The 24,237-nt window shown below is 44.7% G+C and overlaps 1 long non-coding RNA gene across 1 annotated transcript in view; it reads right to left on the reverse strand.

Annotated features, from left to right (window-relative positions):
- Positions 1-570: 570 nt before the first annotated feature.
- The window catches only part of LOC117360746, a 90,556-nt gene continuing 66,889 nt past the window's right edge, over positions 571-24,237 (reverse strand). The window contains exon 3 of the long non-coding RNA XR_004539508.1: positions 571-1,258. This is a non-coding gene — a long non-coding RNA (uncharacterized LOC117360746). The remainder of the gene's footprint in view (positions 1,259-24,237) is intronic.

The raw sequence follows: 24,237 nt of genomic DNA on the forward strand, positions 1-24,237 counted from the left end.
CAATTGTGTCGGGGGGGGGGTGCCCAATCGTGTCGGGGGGGTCGGATCGTGGCGGGGGGGTGCCCAATCGTGGTGGGGGGGGTTGGATCGTGGCGGAAGGGGTGCCGGTTCGAGGCAGGGGGGGTGCCGGATCGCAGGGGAGGGGTGCCGGATTGCGGGGGGGGGGGGGGTGCTCGTAAATCGAGCCATGCTCGGTTTCCGAGGCACCGATTTTGCAAATGTTTTGCTCCTCTTGCAAAACACTCGCAAACCGGTGCACTCGTAAACCGAGGTACCATTGTACAGTCAATTCTGCATAAGTGCAAGGACTCCGGACCAGACCGCCACTTGTGCTTAAATGGAGTGTGCGCTTAATCAAAGTACCACTTTTTAGTCATGAAAAATCACAGTACACTGTAGTCAAATGCAATAACACTTTTATTTAACATAAATCACATGCAAAAATAATTCTACATGGTTCAGTTTTAGAAACAGCACTGTAAACCTTTTTTTTAAACCTACATTCTACTGAAATAATCAGTCATTGTTTTCTGAACGCAGATTGCACAATTCAGGCTGTGTATCTGATTACTGATGCTGTAAAACTGGCCATAGTCGTGACATCCATTTATCTCCAGATAACAGCGCAGCGTGTGTAGTGACTTCAGCGCATCTGAGCAGGAAACAATCTCTGCAGGTGTTCATTAGTTGTGATGATCACAGCAGTATCTCCGTCCTCATCAGACTCTTGGTTGTCTGCAGTGTCCTTTATGACTGTACAGATATCGGAATTAGTGCTTTTAGATGATGTTGGCACTTCATTGTCAACGGCGACATACAGCTCAAACACTTGTGATGAAAGTCCAACAGGGAGTTCGATGGACGAGGTGTCAGCTTCAATTGTCTCATCAGATGCGTGAATGAAGCTCGCCCGTCAATAGCAATTTGAAATCGTGGATGATGAGACTCCCATACCATGTGAAGAGCATCGAGCACCATCATTTTTCTTACAAGCTCAGCAGCTCTAGGGCTAGATTCTGTGCTTGCTTCAATCACTGCCATCACATATCTTAGGACAAGCGACCTGTAATGACGTTTGAAGTTGGCGATTATCCCCTGGTCCATCGGTTGGATCAAAGATGTCTTGTTTGGTGGTAGGAACACGAGCCTAATGTTGGTTAGTCATACGTCATTGCTATGTGCTGCACAGTTATCACATAGCATTACAATGTGTCTCCTAGGCCTTCTTTTTTTAATATATCTTAATTGAATTTCCAAACTACAATTGTGCAAAGAAAGAATATAAACGAATAATATTATAATAAAAGCATATTGAACTTACAGACAATAATGTACAATTATTTTCTTTCCCCAAGCCCACCTAATCAAGTAAAATAAAAACCCTGCAAGAAACAATCCATAAATTCCCCTAATCAAATTCTAATGCAAATCTCTCCCCTCTCCCTTACTGAACTTCACCTGTATTTTGCCATTTGCAGGACACAGATCATAGAAGTCTGTCCAGTAACAGCCTTAGTTCCCCCACACTGGAAGTGGATTTCCAGTCATTATCAAGATCCAAGATTCCAATTCTCCAATCAGGATCAATGGGCAGTCTTAAAGGTATTTTCCCATAAAGAGGGTCATGATACAGGGCTGTCCTCTCTGTTTCTCTCCCTTACTTGTACATGTCAGAGCTAATAGTGTAGTAAGGTTCTGTTCAGAGATATCAGGGATAAAGAGTGACACTGCTATGGTATGTTGAATTTCCTTATTTGAGGGCAACATTTTGTTATCTTTTCCAAATCCCCAGTATTGCCTAACTGCTCTGATAACATATTATATGAATTGTCTGGTTACATGGTGAATATGAATATATCGGAGGTGTTAGACATTGCTAGTCAGAGATTGCAAATGGGATTTTCTTTTAGATATCTTAATCCCCAGAAAATGTATAAAATATTTCCCCATAGTCAGACATCATGTTCAGTGTTGACTTCAAATGTTGACATCAGCATCTAAATCTATACCTGCATTTTTTTTGTGTGCCTGTTCGTACCCAGATACCAGCACTGAATAGTCAGGTACATAGTGGTGCAGGCAGGTATCTGGGTACGGATGATATTCAGTGCTGGTACCAGATAACAATCTGAATAATGTTAAAAGACAGTACAATAAGCTGTCTAAACTTATCTGCATAGGTATCTGGGTATCAATGGCTCCCCTATAAGCTCTGGATCTGACTTGGTTCCACCTGTGGAGCATAAGGGCTGTTCAGGAGTATCCAAAGAAGCTCCTGCCCAGGAGTACCCAAAGAAGCTCCTGGAATCTCTACCTACTCCTTCTCATTGTACATTCCTAACCTGTTAACTTCAATGACTTCATTGTTTGTATCTTTGATTAACAGATGTGAACCGCCTAGAACTCCCTGGGTATGGCGGTATACAAAATAAAGTTATTACTATTATTGGAGAATAGTGCAAGAGGAACAAATGTGTGTAATAGAATCTATTTGTAGCATTCTGGATTATTATATTTGTTCATTTATGTATTTATATTCATTTACATTCCTCTGTAATTGGATCTAAGTTCTAAGCTCCTGAACAAAATGGACAAGCATGAAAATAGGCCAAATATTATAAAAATAAATGAAATTTATTTTAAGTAGGTGGCAGCAAGAAGTGCTATAACAATGTAATGAGAATATGAGACTTTTACACTGAGCAATTAGGATGCTCGGAAAACCCCCCATAATAAACCCGTTTAGACTATTGCATAAAGACTTTACTTTGGAGTAAACACACAATTATCTTATAGGTATAAAATGTGCCTCTTAGATTTCCCAGTAAGTATGAAGGAGCTGTCAATAAGGAAGAGTCTTTTACACAGATATCCCACTCTGACAAAAAATATACTAGACAGTGTGGTGTACAGGCCTATAGGGTCACTCACAGTTTTAAACAAAACGAGCCTCAGAGCTAAAGGCACGGCGACAAACGCCAGAGCCCCTGTAATACTCATCTACACAGCTGACCTATTTCAATCATCAGCTCCTCTTACAGCCGGCAACCACCCAGGAAAAAACTCCACCAGGAGAAAAAAAACTCGTAATACAGCTGGTTGTAGTCTTACAAAGCATAAAGCTCTATACACCTCATTGTCTAGAAATGTGCAATACAAAACACATAGACATTACAAAACACACACACAGACAAGCCAAGTACTTAGCTGCATAATAAAGGGACGTCCTTCCGAAGAAAAAATAATATATATTCCCAAGCACAGACCATTTCTAATCCTCTCATAGAACTGTGCTGTAAATCTTCAGTGCTCTCCAATCTCTCAGTTCACAGTTCACAAGAGAGCACCTTTTCACCCTTTAGGTGCACTTAAACACGTCTTGTTAACAATACAGTCTTAAGCATTCCATCCTGGTCCCAAAATTCTTATGCGGCTACCATCAGCACTCCCGGCCAGTGGCAGAAACTCCAAATCCATGTCCCTTCTTCAAGAGCCTTGTTTCACTATATCCCGCTGCCTCAGGAGAAAAATCTATCACAAACACACAGCATGCTTCGTTTCTTTTATCACCAGGGGCTCTGGTGTTGGTTGCCATGCCTTTAGCTCTGAGGCTCGTTTTGTTTAAAACTGTGAGTGACGCTATAGGCCTGTACACCACAGTGTCTAGTATATTTTTTGTCAGAGTGGGATATCTGTGTAAAAGACTTAATTGACAAAGCTACCTTTTTGAATTTTGCAAGTAAGGAAGAGTCTACAGAGGAACCAGGCAGACGAACCCCGAAGATGCAGCGCAAAGTAGAGTATAAGAGCTAGGTGCTATTCTATAAGGTACTGTGTGTGCCAAAAAAGTCACTTCTGCATGTAACTGCAAGGAAGCGTACACATGGGTAGAGAATGGGTGTGTCATCAAGCAACATGCACAACTTACAGAATACAATTAGTTGCACACTAACATTGACCTGTTTAAGTAGGTACACTAAATTTCAGTGTGCTAACACAGCTTTGTGTTAATACATGTCCTGAATCCATTATAGAATTGGTACTAAGCATGCCCCATTGTGGCACTTATATCTTGGAGCCAAGTTATAGTATTGCCCCCTATTTGGATTGCACCAGGATGCTCAGTGAAGATTTTCAGTGGCTAGCCCTGGTTAATGGCATTTATCTAAATAGAAGCTACTGAATATTGAGTCGTTTGCTTTCAGTTATAAGATACATTCTTATGAAGCTAAATTCATATTTGACCGTTCTTGGCTGGGAAGAATTTCCATAATAAAGATGAATTCCTTCAAAGAATTATGTTTCTGTTTGATTTGTTATATTATATGCAATCTTATATCCCACCAAATCCTCCCTTTCATGGCATGACTTGTCAGAATAAAATGGTGATCCGAGATACAAAACTCAACGGTAACTTTGAGGTACCAGAGGAGAGTCCACTTGACATCCAACAAATGCAATGCCCTGTCCTTCGACTCCGTTGAGTGAAATGCAGGCAAGTGGACTTCCTGGTTAATATGGAAGGCCGAGACTACTTTCAGTAAGAAAGACGGAACCATGCTTAAGGAGAGCCCTGCTTCCATAATTTTGAGGAACTGCAGGAAAGAGGTTGCAACTTGGAGACTTGCACTGCTAACATAATCATTACCAAGAACACTGTCTTGACTGTACAATCCAGAAGATCGGGCTGGGTTTAGGAAGTGACTGTCCCTAGTGCACACAAACCTCAGAGCAGAGGTTTTGCGAGGTTCTTTTGGTAGCTTGGTATTAGTATAAATAAAGAGTTCCAAAAACAATGGTGCAGTTTCTTTGTATCATTTATTGTTCATAAATCATAAACTTCCAGATGGGAATTTCAGGTTTGTATCCCCTTGTGTATCATTTCAGCATTTAGACAACAAAACAATTTTCAGTTCCAAGCCCTCAATATCAGAAAAGGAAAAAAATCTTGTCCAAACTGCAAACTTTTCTTTTGCCAGGCACAACTCCCCTTGGGATTTACTTAGTAGCCCAAGGAAGAGATCCTCTCCTGTAGTTACCTTAACAAAAATGGCTGCCTGGTGACTTGGAAGGGTTCCACAAAATATCAGCTGTACATTGATCTGGTGCACAATCCATTTCACCCAGCCCCCCTTTATTCTGAAGAGATTAACATATCTTCATCTTTTCCATGCTAGGCAAAACTGTTTCCTCTACCTCCATATCACAAGTAAGGTCATCACTCGCCATCTCACTATCTTGCTCAAATACAGAATCACCTTTTTCCATAGCCTCTTCCTCACCAACCTCTGCCTGGGCTTGTTGCCATGAGGTGGACTGTGGCTTTCTGGTTCTCTGTGCTTGCAATCTGCTGCTTGCAGCCTGCTAAATGGCTCTGGCCTACTGGGTATGGAGTGGGTGTACACTCTGAGGCTGGCCCCGGAATTGGATCTGGCTCTCCTGTTTTGTGAAAGCTATTCCCTTTCTTTCTCTGCAGGGAGCTTAGGGTAGCCTGCTCTCAGAGAACTTCTCACCTGGCCTAAATCAGTTTGAGCCTGTTTGTGTGTGGCCAGTATTTCATTCCTGTTCTTTCTTTTCTCTGTCCCTATGCCTGCTGGGAGATGTGGTATTTCCATCTGTTTTCCCACAACTGGCTTAGGTAAAGCTAAATATACTAAACCCAAGTGGTCAAAAAATCACTTACTCATATAGAGAAAAATACCACTTAACATGATATATCCACTGTGTAGGAAACTTAGAGGAGGGCCTCAGATTCGGAGCATACGCGTAGTCCTATCACAGACTCAACTGTCAGCGTATTTCTATAGCTCCATGCTCCAGTCATAGGCCCATACCCCAATTAAATTTTTGAAACTTTTTAATAAATAGACCTTAAGTGTAGTGACTAAAATTCAAGACTCTTAAAGGTGAAGTTAAGATATTAAAATTCAGTCCTATTCACAGTGTATCCTTATTTAATAGGCAGCTAAATCACTTATCTCAATCTGCTTTTTCTTTTTTTCTTTATTAAAGGCTTCCACGTCAAGTTCTTTTATTTAGCCTATTTAATGGCTAAGCCAACGCGGCCAGCGTTTCGTGGACACCGTTGCTAGTCCACTGCGTCAGGGCCAATAGCCAGTAAACATCTATAATAAAATATAGGCATTAATACCACATCAAAACTGTTATTTAAACAAGATATAAAACGGTACTTACTCAATACTTTATAACTGCCCGGTTTTACAAACAGTAGCAAAATGGCACGGCCTCCATTTTATACGTCTCCGACGTTATGCTTTGACACGTGTTACCATGGTACCACGTGCCCACGTATTAAAGTGACAGAATGTATATCAAATTAGAGGAAGAGGAGTAAACAGTTCCGTACCAGGAAAAAAGCCATCACTTTCAACTATTAACCCAAGCATTACTTCTATAATGTTAATAAAAATGTTGCCACTCTAAACTACCATTTAAACCCTCAGGATCCACAGTATTTAAACGGTTTATCCAGCGTTGTTCGTGCTGGGCTAAATAGCGTTTAAAATCACCCCCTCTATTGTTTTGAGTAACGATCTCTATTACAATTGCTTTAAGCGAGAAAAAATCATGGTTTTTCTCACAACAGTGACGAGCTAGAGGAGCTCCTATTCTTGAATTTTTTATGTTGCTCTTATGTTCTGTTAGACGGACATTAAATTTCCTGGAGGTTTGTCCTACATAAAGTAGGTTGCAAGGACATTGTAAAACATAGACTACCCCTTGCGTTTTACAGTTGGAGGTGTGTCTTAGATGGTAGATTTTTTCATCTTTAGGGTTAGTAAATACATCTGTACTCATCATAATAGCACACATTTGGCACCCTCCGCATCTACTATGTCCTTGAAAGACCCTTTCCGTATAGTTAGTTTTAACAGAAAGGACAGAGGGGCAGAGAATTTCCCTCAGGTTACGCTTCCTATGGTATGCTATACGCAAATGAAAATCTTGAAACACTCCTGAAATTTTTAGAATATTCCAATGTCTTCTAAGGGAACGTACAGTCCGGTAGCAATTATTAGAGTAGATCAGAACACAGGTCATCACTCGGTCTTCATTATGCAAGGATTCTTGATTTTTTGGAAGTAACAAAGGTAAAGCTAAACCAGATCTGCCTGCTTTAGGCAAGGCTTTAGGAGGTTTCATTTATGGAAGGCTTGGCTTTTGAATATTCCTAGTAGAGAGTTGCGCGGGGACAGAAATCCCACCCGTCCCCACCCGTCCCCGCCAAAATCCCACCCATCCCCACCCGTCCCCGTGAGGAATCCCTCCGTCCCCACCCGTCCCCGTGAGGAATCCCTCCGTCCCCACCCGTCCCCGCGAGGAATCCCCTCCGTCCCCACCCGTCCCCGCGAGGAATCCCCTCCGTCCCCACCCGTCCCCGCGAGGAATCCCCTCCGTCACCATCCTTCCCTATAAACTTCAGAAATAGTTATTTTATTTAATTATGCTACTGAATTAAAGGCTCTGGTAGAGACCCATTTACAAATAAGCAAAGAGACTATTAATTTGGAAATATTAATTGGGAAGAATACATACTTTGTAAATGGGTTTCTACCAGAACCTCTAATGTAAATATAAAATATAAATACTCAGCTGATGAGAACCCACAAACTGTCAGCTGAGGACTTCCTTTGCAGTTGGCCTGGGGTCCCTTTTGCCAAGCTTGGCAGGCAGCAATAGCGTCCCTGAGTCACAGATGCTGGCACCTCAGTGGCTCATGGATGCTGCCAGCGACTGCTGCACTTGGTGGAGGGGAGTTCTGACCATCTCTAGAGGAGGTCCTCTGCTGGCGGTGCTTGGGGATCCCCACCAGTCACAGCAAGGGCCAACAAGTACTTCAACACTGTAGAAATAAAACCAGAAATGCATTTCCTTTTCTTTTGAACACAAAACAAAGATATCTGCCATATACATTTCCCAAGGCAGATGACTCTATGCAATGTCACCTCGGTAACAAAATACAAAAATAGACAAATACACCCCCTCCCTTTTTACTAAACCACAATAGTAGGTTTTAGCACAGGGAGTTACGCTGAATGCCTCGCGCTGCTCTCAATGCTCATAGGCTCCCTGCGCTAAAAAACAATATTGCGGTTTAGTAAAAGGGAGCCATAGTGCAAAATATAGACAGCAGATATAAATTCTCAAAACAGACACATTTTGATCACTAAATTGAAAATAAAATCATTTTTCCTATCTTTGCTGTTTGGTGATTTCATGAGTCTCTGGTTGCACTTTCTTCTTCTGACTGTGCATCCAATCTTTCTTCCTTTCTTTCAGCCTCCTGTATGTTTCCTCTCCTCCAGACCTCATTCTCTCCCCCAACTTTTTCTTTCTGTCTCCCTGTTCCCCCTTCTTTCTGTCTCTCTGTCTGCCCCCTTTCTTTCTTTCTCCGTGCCCTCCCCCAAGCCACTCGGTTTGCTGCCACCGCCATCGGGGAATAGTCCCCAAGCCACCGCTGTCCCAAGCTTTCCCTGCAGAAGCGTCGCGCTGACCAGCATTCCGCTCCCTGACGTCAATTCTGACGTAGGAGACGAAGTTCCGGGCCAACAAGGCATTTCTCCTCATTCCATCCAGCCTGAGCCCCATCTCTCCTTGATCCAGCATTTCCCTTCTGTGTCTGTCAGAATTACCATTCCACCTATTTTCCAGCATCACCCTTCTTTGTGTCCATCTCACCTATATCCCTATCTCACCACTTTTTCAGAATCTTCATTTGTCTCTGTCCTTGTCTTTACCCCATATTCACCATTTGCCCTTTCAATGTCTTTATCTCCCCCCCCCCCACACACACTTTTTCAGCATTACTTCTATGTCTCTATTTCACCTCCTCTTCATGTCCCCTCTGTATCTCTATCCTTATTCAGAAGGTCCTGCTTACCCTTTCTCTTCTTTGTGTCACTATCTCCATTTTCAGCTTTACCCCCTTTTCCTTTGTTACTGCACCCTGTAGCCAGAATCTTTCCACCCTCTCTCCACTCCGGCCCAGCCCAGTATGAAATATTTCCTTTTGTTTCTCTCCCCTCTCTCTTCTCCTCCCTCACCCACGAGTCCTGCATCTGGCCCTCTCCCTTCTACCTGCACCTGGCAACACCCCCCTGCTCCGCGGCTCTCTTAAGCAACTCGTCAGCAGCGGTGATCAAGACAAGCTGCCGACATCGAGGCCTTCCCTCTACGAGTCCCACCTTTGTGGAAAAAGGAAGTTGAAACAAGCGGGACTCGCAGAGGGTAGGCCCCGACGCCAGAAGCTTGTGTCGATCGTTGCTGCTGAGTTGCCGAAGAGAGCCGCAGGTAGAAGGGAGAGGGAGATAGGAAGGCTGTAGAAGCTCCGGAGCATGACACCGAACCCGGCCAGGATGATTTCTTTTTCAGGCTGCTGCTGCCGCTGCCATCCCCCACCCGAAATGACAAAAAACAGCCTAATGCCCGCGTCGGGAAATAGCCATGCTGAGCAGTGAGCTCAGCACGTACACAGATGAAAGCCTTGCTTGCTGATTGGTCCGGCGGCACGGTGGGGCGGGGCCGCCGGACCAATCAGCAAGCAAGGCTTTCATCTGTGTACGTGCTGAGCTCACTGCTCAACATGGCTATTTCCCGACGCGACGCCAGACTTGTAAGCTGCATGCTTGCATCGCCAGAATTTAGGTAGGTTGTTTTCATCCCCGTGGGAGTCCCGTGGGCAAGGGGGCGTCCCCGTGGGAGTCCCGTGGGTCAGGGGGACATCCCCGTGGGAGTCCCGTGGGCCAGGGGGCGTCCCCGTGGGAGTCCCGTGGGCCAGGGGGGGAACCCGCGGGATCCCCGCGGGACCCGCGGGATCCCCGCGATCCCCGTTCCCGTGCAGACCTCTAATTCCTAGGGGTTGCTTTGGGAGTTAAATCAGCAGGTGTGGGAATACTTTTAATGTTTTTAACTTTACTTTCCTCTTTTGGCAAGGCTTCCTTACTAGGAACAGGAGCAGCCCTGTGACATACTGTAATACAGCGTTGAGATTCCAAGAAGGGAAAGGGAGACGCACCAGAAGAAACAAATGAAAATGAACTGGGTGACACCTGGGTGACAGGCCAGGAACCTCTGTCTCCTTGCATATGGAAAGAGGAAAGGCCTGCTATCTGTACTTTCAGTGACCCTTTTGAAGTCCCTCCTGCAAAAAGCTAAGACTACTGAAATTGGTGCTCAGAAGGGCTCTACATCCTCCAAAGCGCACCAGCACTGAAAGGACTTCCAGGCCCTAGCATAGGCTGCTACCATTGATGGCTTCTTAGCTCTGAGCAAAGTGGTGATGAATAACCTTTACTTGTCAGGGCTGCCCACTCAAGAGCCATACCATAAGCCCAAAGTGTTCCGGATTCTCAATAGAGACAGGACACTGAGAAGGTCCACTTGGACCAGCGGCCTGAGGCCTTTGCTCCTCTGGAGTTGGACTAGGTCTGCATACTACAGTCATCAGGGCCAATCAGACACTACTACTAACCCCGGATGACTTATAATCTTGTGAATAACTTGACCAAGCATGGGCCATGGGGGAAACATGTAAAGAGCTCCTTCTCCAGCCACGGTTGGACCAACATGTCCAAACCCTTTGTATTTTCGGCTGTATAAGCAAGCCATCTTTGTATTTGTTGCCAAGGCCATCAGATCCATCTGTGGAAGCCCCAATTGAACTATGGTTTTGAAGGCCCGGGGAGACAAAGACCATTCCCCAGGGTTGAACATCTGTCAACTGAGAAAGTTGGCCTATACGTTTTCCACTTTAGCTTATCTTGGCACTGAAAGACAATTTGAGCTTCTAGATACAACAGGATGCTTCTGATGCCTCCTTGTCTGTTAACATAGACCACTGCTATCACATTCTCTTAGAAGACTCTGACTGCCTTGCCTTCCAGAGACTTCTCCAGTGTCTGAAGCTCAAATCGAATGGCTCTGAGTTCCAGACAATTTATGGACCACTTTGGCTGAGCCAGTGTCCAATGACGTTGAATTTGGTGTCCATTGCAATGACCCCCCCAACTACAAAACTGGCATCAGTTGCTAGTATATTCCAGGATGAGATACAAAGAGGCATGGCCCTGGAGAGGGTAACCATCTGTAGCCACCACCTCAGGAAGCAGTTGTGGAAGTAAGTCTCTCTGAAGAGGCCAGCAAGAAAGGAGGGAGTCTCATGTGTGCTCTCACCTAAGGGACCACCTCCATGGCTGTCGCCATCGACCCCAGATCCTGCAGGTAATGCCATGCCATGGGGTTTGGCCTCTGGAGCAGGTCTGAAATCTGCTTCTGGAGCTTTGGTCTGTGCGACTCTGGAAGATAAACCATGCCTAAGGCCGTGTGTGGTGCAATGGTTAGAGCTATAGCCTCAGCACCCTGAGGTTGTGGGTTCAAATCCCATACTGCTCCTTGTGACCCTGAGCAAGTCACTTAATCCCCATTGCCCCAGGTACATTAGATAGAGTGGGAGCCCACCTGGACAGTTAGAGAAAAATGCTTGAGTACCTGAATAATTTGTAATCTGCATAGAATTGTAGGATATGTGGAATATAAATGATTAAAAAAGAAAACTCCCAGGTACTCCAGGTGCTTGGTCAGCTCCAGTTGACTCTTCTTTAATTGGTGGAGGCATATCTCAACATTCCCTTCCCACAGGAGATACTTGTGGTTTTGTGTGCTGGTGTAGCATTTTCAGTTATTGGCACTCCCCTTTGGCCTAGTCACAGCACTTCACACCTTTAGCAAGGTGATGATGGTGGTGGCAGCACAGCTACGCAAGGCTGGGATCCAAGTGTACCTATATTTGGACACCTGGCTCATCAGAGCTCCATCCAAGAAGAAAGGTGATCTGACGGTTTCAAGAGTGGTGCAACTCTTCCAGGACTTGGGATGGATTGTCAACTTCATTTCATATTGGAATTGCAAGTGTCACGAAAAGTGTGGAATAGTTTGTAATTTTCATAGCTTCACATCATTCTCTTCTTGGTTGGGCTGAGAACTTTTCAGCAGCTCCTTGTATAGGGGAAAATTCAATAAATGGCACTCAAAATTTAGTGCCTGAAAAATTCAGCATATCCTTTATAGAACAGCACGTAGAGTGGATTTCCATGACCAACTCTGGGCCGGCTGAAACCTGGTGAAAATCTTGGCATGCAAGTTGGGTGCGGATCCCCCATATTCTATAACACTGTTCCCAACTTTTCAGAATGCCCTTGACTGGCCATGCCCCTCCCATTGCCAATGCCCCTTTTGGGTTGTGCACTATGGGATTTGGGCGCTCTTTGTTCTAGAATTGCATGCAGCCAGTTGCACACACAAATCCTAATTGGTGAAATAGAATGTGCCTGATTCGTAAGGTATTTAGGCCTGGTTTTCTTTGGCTTAAATGTGTGCGCCTAAAAGTTATGACACACATTGGTACTAATTATGATTCCACTGTATAAAGTGTGCATACCTTTTATAGAATTCTGTTAAGCACCATTCTAATTGGTGCTGATTTTTTTGGTGCATATATAGAATATGGCCCTTAGTGTGTATAGCCATTATATTTGCACAGCAAATGGCATCTTGTTTAATAGTGCACGACTCTAATATATAAAAAAAATATATTAACAATATATACCTGATGATCCACAGCAAATGGAAAGGAAAGAAAGCACTTGGTTGACATTAAGCAGCTTTGAGTTTATTTGACTGTGTAAAACAAAGAGGCCTTTTGGGTTGACCAAGGGCATTTCTGGTCACATAATTTCAGATTCACTAACTTCCCTCTCAGTAATATAACAGATCTTTCAGTTAAGCAGCCAGAGCCGGATTAACCAATAGGCCAAGGGCCCAAAATGGTCAGGGGGCCCACTGAAGGAGACCACTCAAAAAAAAAAAAAAAAATTCAGACGGCGACAGCCCGCCCCCCCCCCCCCCCGCAGCGATCGGCAACACTGGGCCCACCCCTCAATCGGGCAATACCAGGTCCCCCTCGATTGGCAAAACAGGGCCCCCCTCAATCGGCGAAACAGGGCCCCACCTCGATTGGCAAAACAGCGCTGACGGATCCTAATACTTTTCCCTCGCTATGCTGAGACGGATCCATCAGCGCCAAATTGTCATAGAGGTCTGTCAGAGCCAGAAACTAACTACAAGTGGCATGGACCTCAGATTTTTAAGGACGTGCGGTTTTAGATCCGCGAGGTTCATCAGGTCCGTGTTTTACCCCTTCCCAATGGGAAGTTACATCATGAGGGGGGAGGAAGGAGGAAGGAAGCCGTCAGCAGCACGTGCACTGTTAGAGCCCTGCGGCGTGTGTTAAAGTTATTTATAGCCTTCGGCAGCGGCAGGAGAAAGCAGTCGACGGTCCTGTTTTGCCGATCAAGGGGGGGGCCCTGTTTTGCCAATCAAGGGGAGGAGCCCTGTTTTGCCAATCGAGGGGGGGCCCAGTGTTGCCGATCGCTGAGGGGGGGATGGGCTTCAGCAGAGGCAGGAGAAAGCAGTAAATGAGTGGAAGTCGGCAGGCCTGGGGAGGGGAAGATGGAAGGGCAGTCGAAATATGGTATGTTGGAGCAGGGGATGAGAGGGAGGGAGAGAAGGGGAAATGTTGGCAAGGGCAGGAGGGGTGCTATATCATATGGTGATGGGGCGAGAACAGCAGGAAAGAGAGCGGAAGCAATCTTTGAGGGAAGAGAGAGGGAAGGAAGAGAGAGGTGGTGAGATGATTGATCATGGGGAGAGGGACAGAAGGAAATAGAAATAGGATAGGAATATAGTGAAGGAAAAAGGACAGGGAGATGTCAAGAGAGGAGATGCTGATCTACAAGAATGGAGTGAGGGGATATGCTGGAAATTGTGGAATTGTGGGACCGACCAAGGGACGGGGGGTGGCAAGGACATGAATGAGAGGAAGATAACCTCTAGTCCCTCACCGCTGCTGCTTTCCCACATGCGCCTGACGCTTACGGCACAAGTTATTCCCACTTTCATCATCTGCCCTCTTCTCTCCCTCCCTCCACCCCAGGCAATTCACTGAGGGGGGCAGGATAACTGATGGAATTGGCTGGGGTGGTAAGATAGAGAGGGAAGGGGCAGATGATGGAAGTGGGGAGAACTTGTGCCATCAGCTTCAGGTGCATATGGGAAAGCAGCAGCAGCGGAGAGGAGGTGAGGGGCCCTCACCTCCTCACCACTGCTGCTGCTTTCCCACATGCTCAATGGGGGGAAGAAGATAGAGTTAGTGAGATAGAGGAGGGTTGAAGGAAAGGGGTGGCAAGCTGTGAGTAGACACAGTGAAAAGAGGGAAACTGAGGACTGAATAGTAAGAAAGAATTTAATTAAGACGGATACGGAAATAGAGAAGGAAGAACAGAGAAGAAAAGGGAAGAGAGAAGAGAATTCCCAGAAATGGGGGAGACAGATATCAGATCTGAGTGGAGGAAATAAGAAGAGAGAGACACCAAAAACCACAGGGGGGAGAGAAGGAGAGATGGAATGAGAGAGATGTCAGACCATGGGGGGAACAGAGGGAAGATACTAGATGCTAGACCAAAGAGGGGCGGGGGGAGCAGAAGGAGAAATGGCAGAGGGAGGTAGAGATTTTCTGGAAGGGGCAGATACTGGATAGAAGGAAGCAAATGACAAGAAGACGAGGAAAGCAGAAAAAGTCTATTTTTTATTTTATTGCTTTAGGATAAAGTAGTATTTTAGCTGTGTTGATAAATGTTTAGAAATAGAAATGGTGATCCTTTTATTGGACTAATTTTAATATATTTTTGGCTAACTTTCAGAGACCAGATTCTCCTTCCTCAGGTCAGAACAGGATACTGTAACAGCAGTATACTTTACTGACCTAAGGAAAGAGGGTTTGACCTCTGAAAGCTAATTAAAAAATGTATTAGTCCAATAAAATGGTATCTTATTTTCCATTTTTTTGTTTTATTTTTATTTGTTAATTTGTAAAGTGATTTGTTATTTCTCTTTTTTTTTCAAATTTACATTTGCTATCTTTATATTTTGTTCAGTATTGGGGGATATGCACCACTGTTTCTTCACCCCTAAACTGTACTGTTCCTTCGGTTTATAACACAAGGCAGCATGCTGAATGCTTTGCACTGCTCCGATGGTCACAGAATTCCTATGATTGTCAGAACAGCACAGAACATTCAGCCCGCCAGCCAGCGCTAAAAACCTTTTCCGTTCTTTTGTAAAAAGGAGGGAGGGAGTTTAGTTTGTGATTACTTATTCCATATTGGGTGAGGGTGATTCTGCGTCCTGTGTGTATGAAAGACATGGTTTTCTGTTAGCACTGACCAGCCTTGTTTCGTGAAATGCATCAGGCATGGTTCCTGGGAGCACCTTGAATATACCTGATTTGAATCTCCTTATTGGCTGCCGATCTTTTGTTCCACGTTGGATTCTTTGGTGGACCACTTGCCTTGTTGTTTTGTTACAAATTAACATACATGGAGTGGAACATACTAGAGTAGTTACCCATATGTATGTATTTTTATACATACATATGGGTTACAGTTGGACGACATAGAGTGAGGCAGTTGAGAGGAGTTGCAAACTTGGTTATTAATATAGACTTATGTTTCGGATAGTATTACTGCTTTACAATGCATTTGAACACTTTTATATATGTATGGAAAGGGTTTAGAGTTAAAGTCCTGAGCAAGTAGGTGGGAAGGGAAGGAAGGGGGGTTTTGTTCAGAGATGTTTGGGGCTTGCATAGAACTAAAACTGTACACTGGCACTGGTATGGTAATCTTTGTTATTTGTTTTTAATTTTATAATAAAAGAAAAAAAGAAATACAAGTAGAAATAAAGAAGTAAATAAGAAAACAGGTAAATAAATGTGGGCGGGGCAGGAGGTGGGGCTTGGGTGGGATATGGGCGGGGCATGGCTATGGGGCCCAGTATACTTGTGTGCCTAGGGGCCCTCAACAAATTAATCCTGCCCTTTAAGCAGCTGCATATATCAAACAGTTCAGCAGATACCAAGCATGACACATTTCAGCTGCTATTGCAATCCTAGGAACTTTGCACATGGAAAGCCTTTACTGATGCAAAATTCTCTGCAAAGCTATCAGAACAGTTTTCAAGAACCTTTGAGTCTGGCAATATGGTGCTCTGTCTAATGCAGCCATCCGACCCTCATATATCTGTAATAGGCAGATTCACTTAACTCTATGTCAGGTTTTATATACTTAATGGATGACGTTTGTTTAAAAATCAAATGGAACTCAATTAAAAAATCCATTAAAAGATTAGTGTAAATTGACTTTTAGAGCAAATAAATGCAGCAAAGTTCCTGACTAGAGATATTTAAAGATGTGAACTTAGAACCATACCAGTCCTAAAATCTTGCATCACTAAACATTCCTTCACTTTACAACGGTTATTGACTCTACTCAGCTACTTTGTTGGTTTCATTTGCTGTAAAAATTAACTTACATTACTAAAAATGCTATATCTATTCATTTAGATTAAACTGTTTAGGTACTGTGAGACCTTTGCCCTAGGAATCTTTATAGAAATCAACAAATCTATCATTCAAGTCTAACTAGTTTGATGATCCGTAATCTTCACATCCTTCCAAAACTGTAATTTCAGCATGACAATGGAAACAGTAAAATCACCACTGTAAGAACCACAAAGAAGACTTTTCCAGTCCAAAATACCTTTCACATCACCCTTGCATACCAGGAAGAAGTTTAGCTAAAGACTGCTATTCCTGTACAACAGTATTAAGGGCTACTGGATTTTTAATCTGAGTAATGTATTTTCTAAATTCTTCATGTATAGAATCAGTGGCGTACCTAGGGTACGTGGCACCCGGGGCCCATCATTTTTTGACACTCCCCCCATGAAAAAAAATATTTTTTGTAATAACCATGAAACGGAATAAATGGTCAGAATAGAAACAGGAAGTGAAAATTTTCTTTTATTGAACCTCATGCATGTAACCATTATTCCAAACATAACAAATTATGACATCAGAAGTACATATGGAGTAGTTGCAGGTGATGATTGGGACAGTTCTGATTGTGTTAGTTCGGTTTTATGTGTTTTTTGAATAGAAGGGTTTTTATTTCTTTTTTGAAGGTTTTGTAGTTTGTGGTCAAGGTCAATAGGTTGTAGAGTTGGGGGTCGAGTGTTAGGAGGTTGTCGAACAGTTTTTTTTCTTTTGACGTTTTTGGTTGGAGGGTGTGTGAACGGTGCGTGAGTTCTCCTATGTCTGGTTGAGGTGGATTGAATTATTTAGCTGAAGAAATTAGTTACCCCCCCCCCATTCCACACACATTAATTCTCTTCCATTTGGGTTCCCATTATAAAAAACACTGATAAGTTCCCAGAAAAAAAATACATTAAAATAAGAAGTGAAAACAAAGGCCCCTACAGATGAGAACATAACATAAGAATAGCCTAACTGGGTCAGACCAATGGTCCACCATGCCCAGTAGCTAACCAATCCAGGTCACTAGTACCTGGTCAAAACCCAAAGAGTAGCAACATTACATGCTACCGATCCAGGGCAAGCAGACACTTCCCCCATGTCTTAATAGCAGCCTATGGACTTTTCCTCCAGGAATTTGTCCAAACCTTTCTTAAAACCAGCAACGCCATCTGCTTTTACCATAACTTCTGGCCACTTAGATCTTTCCTTCCAAACAGAGACCTTGCTAGATGTCAAATACAGAAAGAACAAGGTAACTTCACAAGGACTTAGCTGTGCAGGAAATGTGACTCTCCTCATACATCCACCATATAGTGCAAAAATGTGCAAAGGTCTGTTTTTTTCTTTCGATCACTACATAGCCTAATGCCACACAAGCAGCGCTGTAACAAACATATTCTGAAGGTCAATGCTAAGGTTAACAAAGTTTCCTTCCTTGGACCACAAGGAGATACTGACAAACCACTGGAAGAGATCCCTAAACAACTACCCAGGCACAACACCCAAAGACCCACTCAGTGTGTGAACCAGTTGAGTGGAGTGGACTAACTGGGGGGTGGAAATGGGTCTGGACTTTGCTCAGCAGAATTTCCCAGACCACCTCTTCCTCTCAACACATTGACACGCTGCCACCACCACCACCATTAGGAACACCTCAACTGGTAGGCCTGCAATGCTTATAAACTTTATAAAACACATTATTATATTTTCTTATAAAGCACATATTTTAACTGAACTCTCTGACATCCTCAGCCTTGCCATTCACAAAAATAGAAGGAAGAAAAGTTCCTGTTTCCTGCTGTCTCATGTCCCCGGCCTATACAATATTTTTCTTCTGCAGACCCTTCAAAAGTCTGACCAAATCCTCATTTCACTTGCATTATAAAGTACTGAGATGCCATCTCGCCCCATTCCCAGGTCCTAAAGTCTAAGACAGTAGCGCAAACTAGTGCTGCCCAATTCAGGAAAAAAAATGCGATTCGATTCAGCCTATTGATTTTCCTGCCTAATTGGGTGTTTTTTTCAAACATCCTGGTGGGTTTATTTTATAGCTTTTTCACCCCCTTTGGCTTCTCCTAACCACACTGGCGCTGTGGTGTAAATAAAATAAAGAAACAAAAAGGACTTTCCCTCTCTATTAAATCCTAGCTCACGTTTGCGGTCTAACACCAGCTCTGGCAGGATACACGTTTCAAATGTGACATATTGTAATCACAAAACAAAAAATAAAATTAATTTTTCTACCTTTTGTTGTCTGGTTATTTTTCAAATCTTGTTGGTCCAAGGCTCTGGTTGTCTTCTGATAACTTGCTTGCCAGGGTCTTCTTCTTCCTTCTTTCTGCATGCTAACCATCCATCTGCCATCTCTGTCCTCCCCGTTTCCCTTCCCTCCCCCGGAGGTCTGGCATCTTTCCTTTTTTCATCTCCCTCCATAGATCCATCTTTTCTTAACTACCCTTTCATCCAGCATCTCTCCCTCCTTCCCCACCACCCCAGGATCTACCATCCCTCCCTTTCTTTTCCCAACTACCCTCCTATCCAGTATCTCTATCCCCCCCTCCACACCATCCCTTGTGTCCAACTTCTCCCCCTTTCTGTTCCTTCTCTCCCTAAAAAAACATGGTCCATCATCTCTCTCCCTCTCCTCTATTTTCAGGCCCATTATTTCTTCCCACCCAAAGTCCGGCATATGCCTGTCTCTTTGAACCCCCCTTCCCTCCATGTTCTTCTACACCAGGGCCCCCCCTCCCCTGAATGCCTGTCCCCCCTTAAAGGTCTGCATCCCACCCCTGAAGGCCTGTCCCCCCCCTTGAAGGCCTGCTTGCCTGTCTCCCTTGAAGGCCTGCCTGCCTGCCTATCCCCCTTGAAGCCCTGTCCCCCCCCTTGAAGGCCTCTCCCGCCCTTGAAGGTCTGCCTGTCTGTCCCCCTTGAAGGCCTGTCCCTCCCTTGAAGGCCTGCCTGCCTGTCCCCCCCCTTGAAGGCCTGTCCCCCCCTTGAAGGCCTGCCTGCTTGTCCCCCCTTGAAGGCCTATCCCCCCTTGAAGGCCTGTCCCTCCCCCCTTGAAGGCCTGCTTGCCTGTCCCCCCCTTGAAGGCCTGCCTGCCTGTCCTCCTCCTAGAAGGCCTATCCCCCCTTGAAGGCCTGTTCCCCCCCTTGAAGGCCTGCCTGCCTGTCCCCCTTGAAGGCCTGCCTGCCTGTCCTCCCTCTAGAAGGCCTATCCCCCCTTGAAGGCCTGTTCCCCCCCTTGAAGGCCTGCCTGCCTGTCCCCCTTGAAGGCCTGCCTGCCTGTCCCCCCCTTGAAGGCCTATTCCCCCCCTTGAAGGCCTGCCTGCCCATCCAACCCTGAAGGCCTGATGCCCCGCCCCACCCCGAAGGACCACTTGCCCCCAACCCTGAAGGACCGCTCATCCCTCTGGCCTCCCCGCACCACCTATGGTAGAAAAGAGCCCGCAGCAAGGTCGTGATGTCAGCGATCCCTGCGCTGCTTCCTCCGCCGCAGTCCCGCCCCTTCTCTGACATCAGAGGAGGGGCGGGACCGCGGTGGAGGAAGCAGCACCGAAGCAGCACAGGGATCGCTGGCATCATGATCCCACTGCAGGCTGCTTCTCCACCAGAAATGGTGCGGGGGGGGGGGCGGGGAGAATCCGGACATTGGGGAGTGGGGGGAACCGGACGCCAACGGCCTCAAAGCCTGGAGCATCCCCTCAGGGCTTGCACCCGGGACGGACCACCCCCCCGCCCCCCTTGGTACGCCACTGGATAGAACACCCCCTTTAGCCTTACTCTCTCAATAAAGGATTACATTTTGAGCTTTTGTTGAGGTTTCAGATCCTCCCTAAATTTGTAAATTATCCTTTTTCTGGTTTATCAGACACATCTTTCAAGGGTGTGCTGCTTGTAGCCTTTTATTAATCACAGTTCTTGTAAAGATCACATTTCAGTCCTTCACTTCTTAACCATTACAAAAATGCAGAGATAGAAAATGTCAGTCATAAAAACCACTGGGTCCTCCAGCCTGCGAGACTGCCCATTTATGCCTGCCCACTGTTTTATCATGTCTTCTTCCTCCCTTTTTTTTCTCTGTTCCTTTGTATCCATCCCAAGCATGTTTGAAACTGTCACTGTCTTGGTGATTAGAACTTCCATTGGAAGGTCATTTTCTCATATTCCTTTTGAGTCTCACTATCTTTAGATATTGAAACATACCAATAACATTTTTGTATGTTTCCTCTTTCTCCTTTCTACTAGATTTATTTATTTATTTAAAAATTTATATACTGTTTAAAACCTAAATGGTTTGTTACAGGGTTATGTGGAAGATATAAAGAGCTACAACAAGACAGGGCTCTGCCAGGAGGAAAAGCCTCAGACAAAGCCCTCCTACAAGGTTTTCAGGCGGAGAGCCATTTGGCCCTCTAGGAGGTTTATGCCGATGAGGTTCTCCGCCTGAACACCTTGTGGCACAGCTGTGGCGGTGGGAGGGCTTTGTCTGAGGCTTTTCTTCCCGGCAGAGCCCTGTCTGATTCTGGTTGTAGATCTTTATACCTTCCACATAACCCTGTGAATGTATTTAGTGTTAATATTGCTAGTGGTTAGTTCACTATCTCTGAGTTTTTGTTACATAATGTTACATACATAATTCTAGAAAACAAATAAAATCAGACAAACATAAACAATTAATCCTTAGAAAATCAGCAGTGAAAGGATGAAAGCCAGAAAAGGCTCATACAAAGAATCATGAATTTTTTTTCAAAAGTCAGCAGTCATAGTGGTCATCTGGACAGTTGGGGTCCCTTTTTGGCATTTAGATGCTTTTAAAACAGGTCTAGCCCAGAATGTGTAAGTTCTATCCAGGACGTCTTGGGAAGGTTAGATTATTGCCACAAGATGTTCAAGTCTGTGAGGCATCAAGGTACCAATACCGCCAATCCAATGGAGCATCAAAATACTGCTCAGGGATCTTCTGTGTGGCGTCATGGTTCTATGTCTTAGCACTGATCTTCCCCAGGCATGGTTCTTTGTATCAAAGCTCTACTTCTTTTCAGCAGTACTCCCCTTCGATACTTAGAGCTGCTACTTCAGGGCGTAAGTCCTCTTCTTCTGTGAGGTGTTCCAGACCAAGACATCGGAGGTTCCTCTTTTACTTGACCTCCTGTTTTGAGTAGGCATCAGGAACTTCATTGATCCACTTCCGCCTCTTCATCAGATGGTACCAAAATGTCTCAGGACTTCTAAACATTTTTTTCCCAGAAGGTTTCTCAGATTTGAAGTCTGACTCAGAGTGTGGGTTTTCCCTGTCTGAACCTGAGTCTGTTGGTGCAGCTATCCCCAAAAGAAGATCTTCTCCTGAAGAATTCTCCTTTGCCACTTATAATAACCAATTGTGCAAAGATTTATCTCTTTCAGTAACAACTAATGCCTCATTTAATGCTGAATTCCAAAACTTGAACTTTTGTGGACCTTCCAAAGATCTCTTCAAATTGCCATTGCATGAACTGTTTAAACAAATCCTTTTCAGAAATTGGGAGATGCCTTTAACTTTCAAGGCTGCTCCATGGAAGATGAATTTGCGTTACAGAATTTTCTCTGTAAAGTCCACAACTTCCACATTATTCATTATTAGTGGAATCAACCCATAAAAAATATTTTCCTTCCAGAGTTCATGCCTCATTGCCTCCCGGACACAAAGGCCGTACTATGGACAAGTTTGGCCATCACCTTTATCAAAACTCTATGCTGTTGAGCAGAATCCTTAATTACACTTTCTACATATCTTTGTATCTTCAACAACATGTTCAATACATTCCTTCAGAGCATCTTCTGGAATTTCAGCGGACTATTCACATTCTGTCCCAGACTGCGACATATCTTTCAAGATCACTCTCTGATGCTTTTCAACTGTCTTCCAGAGCGTCCACTAAATCAGTAGCTATGAGACACCTAGCTTGATTTAGACTCTCTGATGTAGATCTCAATCTCCAAAATAGATTGGCCAACATCCTATGAGCACACTTGGAATACTTTGAATAGAGCTCAGTCTAAGTCTTTTTCTTCGAGGAGATCTACTAAACAACCTCCTTCACATAGGAGGCATACTCCTTTGGTTTCTGGGTAGCCAGAGCAATAGCAGCAGATTTGCCAGTGCTTTTTAACTGATTCAGGGGCAATTCAACAGGAGCAATTGTTCAACTCTGCCCAATTCTTTCACCTCAAATTCAAGGACACAAATTTCAAAGAAATGGGAGACTTCATTCACCAGGCGCTACAAAGCCAAGCTGAAACTGATAACGTGGAAGAAATGTGGTTGACTTTGAAAGCCACCATACAAGAAGCAACAAACCGCTATGTTAAATCAGTAAGTAAACGGCGAAGGAACAATAAGCCACAGTGGTTTATTGCAGAGATCTCAGACCTCATCAAGGAGAAGAAAAAAGCATTCATCTCTTACAAACAATCGGGGAAGCAGGACTCTAGAGCAGACTACCTGACCAAATCAAAAGCCGTCAAAACAGCAGTCAGGGAGGCTAAATTCCACATGGAAGAGTCTCTGGCAAAGAACATCCAGAAGGGAGATAAATCCTTCTTCAGGTATATCAGTGACAGAAGAAAAAACTCAGGCGGGATTGTACATCTTAGGAATCCAGACGGAGACTATGTGGAAAAGGATTCGGAAAAAGCCCAACTATTAAATGAATACTTCTGCTCAGTCTTCACCCAAGAAGCGCCGGGGCTTGGCCCTCAGCTACAGACAAGGGTTGGCTCAGTTGACCCCTTTAGTAACTTTGAGTTTATGCCCAGCAGTGTCTACGGTGAGCTGTCAAAGCTCAAGGTTAACAAAGCAATGGGGCCGGACAATCTGCACCCCAGGGTGCTTAGGGAGCTGAGTGATGTCTTGGCTGAGCCACTGTCCGCGCTCTTCAACCTCTCCCTTAGTACAGGCAGCGTCCCGTTGGACTGGAGGATGGCTAACGTCATTCCACTCCACAAGAAAGGCTCAAAGATGGAGACAGCAAACTACAGACCAGTGAGTCTAACATCGATAGTGAGCAAACTAATGGAAACTCTAATCAAACACCAATTGGATAAGATCCTGGATGGAGAATCTACGGGATCCCCGACAACATGGATTTACTAAGGGGAGATCATGCCAATCCAACCTGATCAGCTTCTTTGATTGGGTGACGGAGAAACTGGATATTGGGGAGTCCCTAGACATTGTGTAACTGGACTTTAGCAAAGCATTCGATAGCGTACCACACCGCAGGTTGCTGAGCAAGATGAGTTCTATAGGATTAGGTGACACATTGACGCAATGGGTTGGGAACTGGCTTGGAGGTAGGCTTCAAAGGGTGGTGGTGAATGGCACCCCCTCCGAAATGACGGAGGTGATCAGTGGAGTGCCACAGGGCTCAGTCTTGGGCCCAATCCTATTCAACATCTTTATAAGGTACTTGGCAGAAGGGCTTCGAGGTAAAATAACATTATTCGCCGATGACGCCAAATTAAGTAATGTAGTGGGCAAATGCACAACAGATGAAGATTCAATGCCTGACAACATGATGCACGACCTACTCCTGCTGGAGCGCTGGTCTAGGACATGGCAACTCAACTTCAATGCCAAAAAATGCAAAATTATGCACCTGGGCAGCCAAAATCCATGCAAATCTTATACCCTTAATGGCGAGATCCTAGCAAAAACGGTAGCAGAACGAGACTTGGGGGTAATCGTCAGTGAGGACATGAAGTCTGCCAATCAAGTGGAGCAGGCTTCGTCCAAGGCAAGACAAA

This window comes from Geotrypetes seraphini, chromosome 1 (assembly GCF_902459505.1).
Source record: "Geotrypetes seraphini chromosome 1, aGeoSer1.1, whole genome shotgun sequence".
NCBI lineage: Eukaryota > Metazoa > Chordata > Amphibia > Gymnophiona > Dermophiidae > Geotrypetes > Geotrypetes seraphini.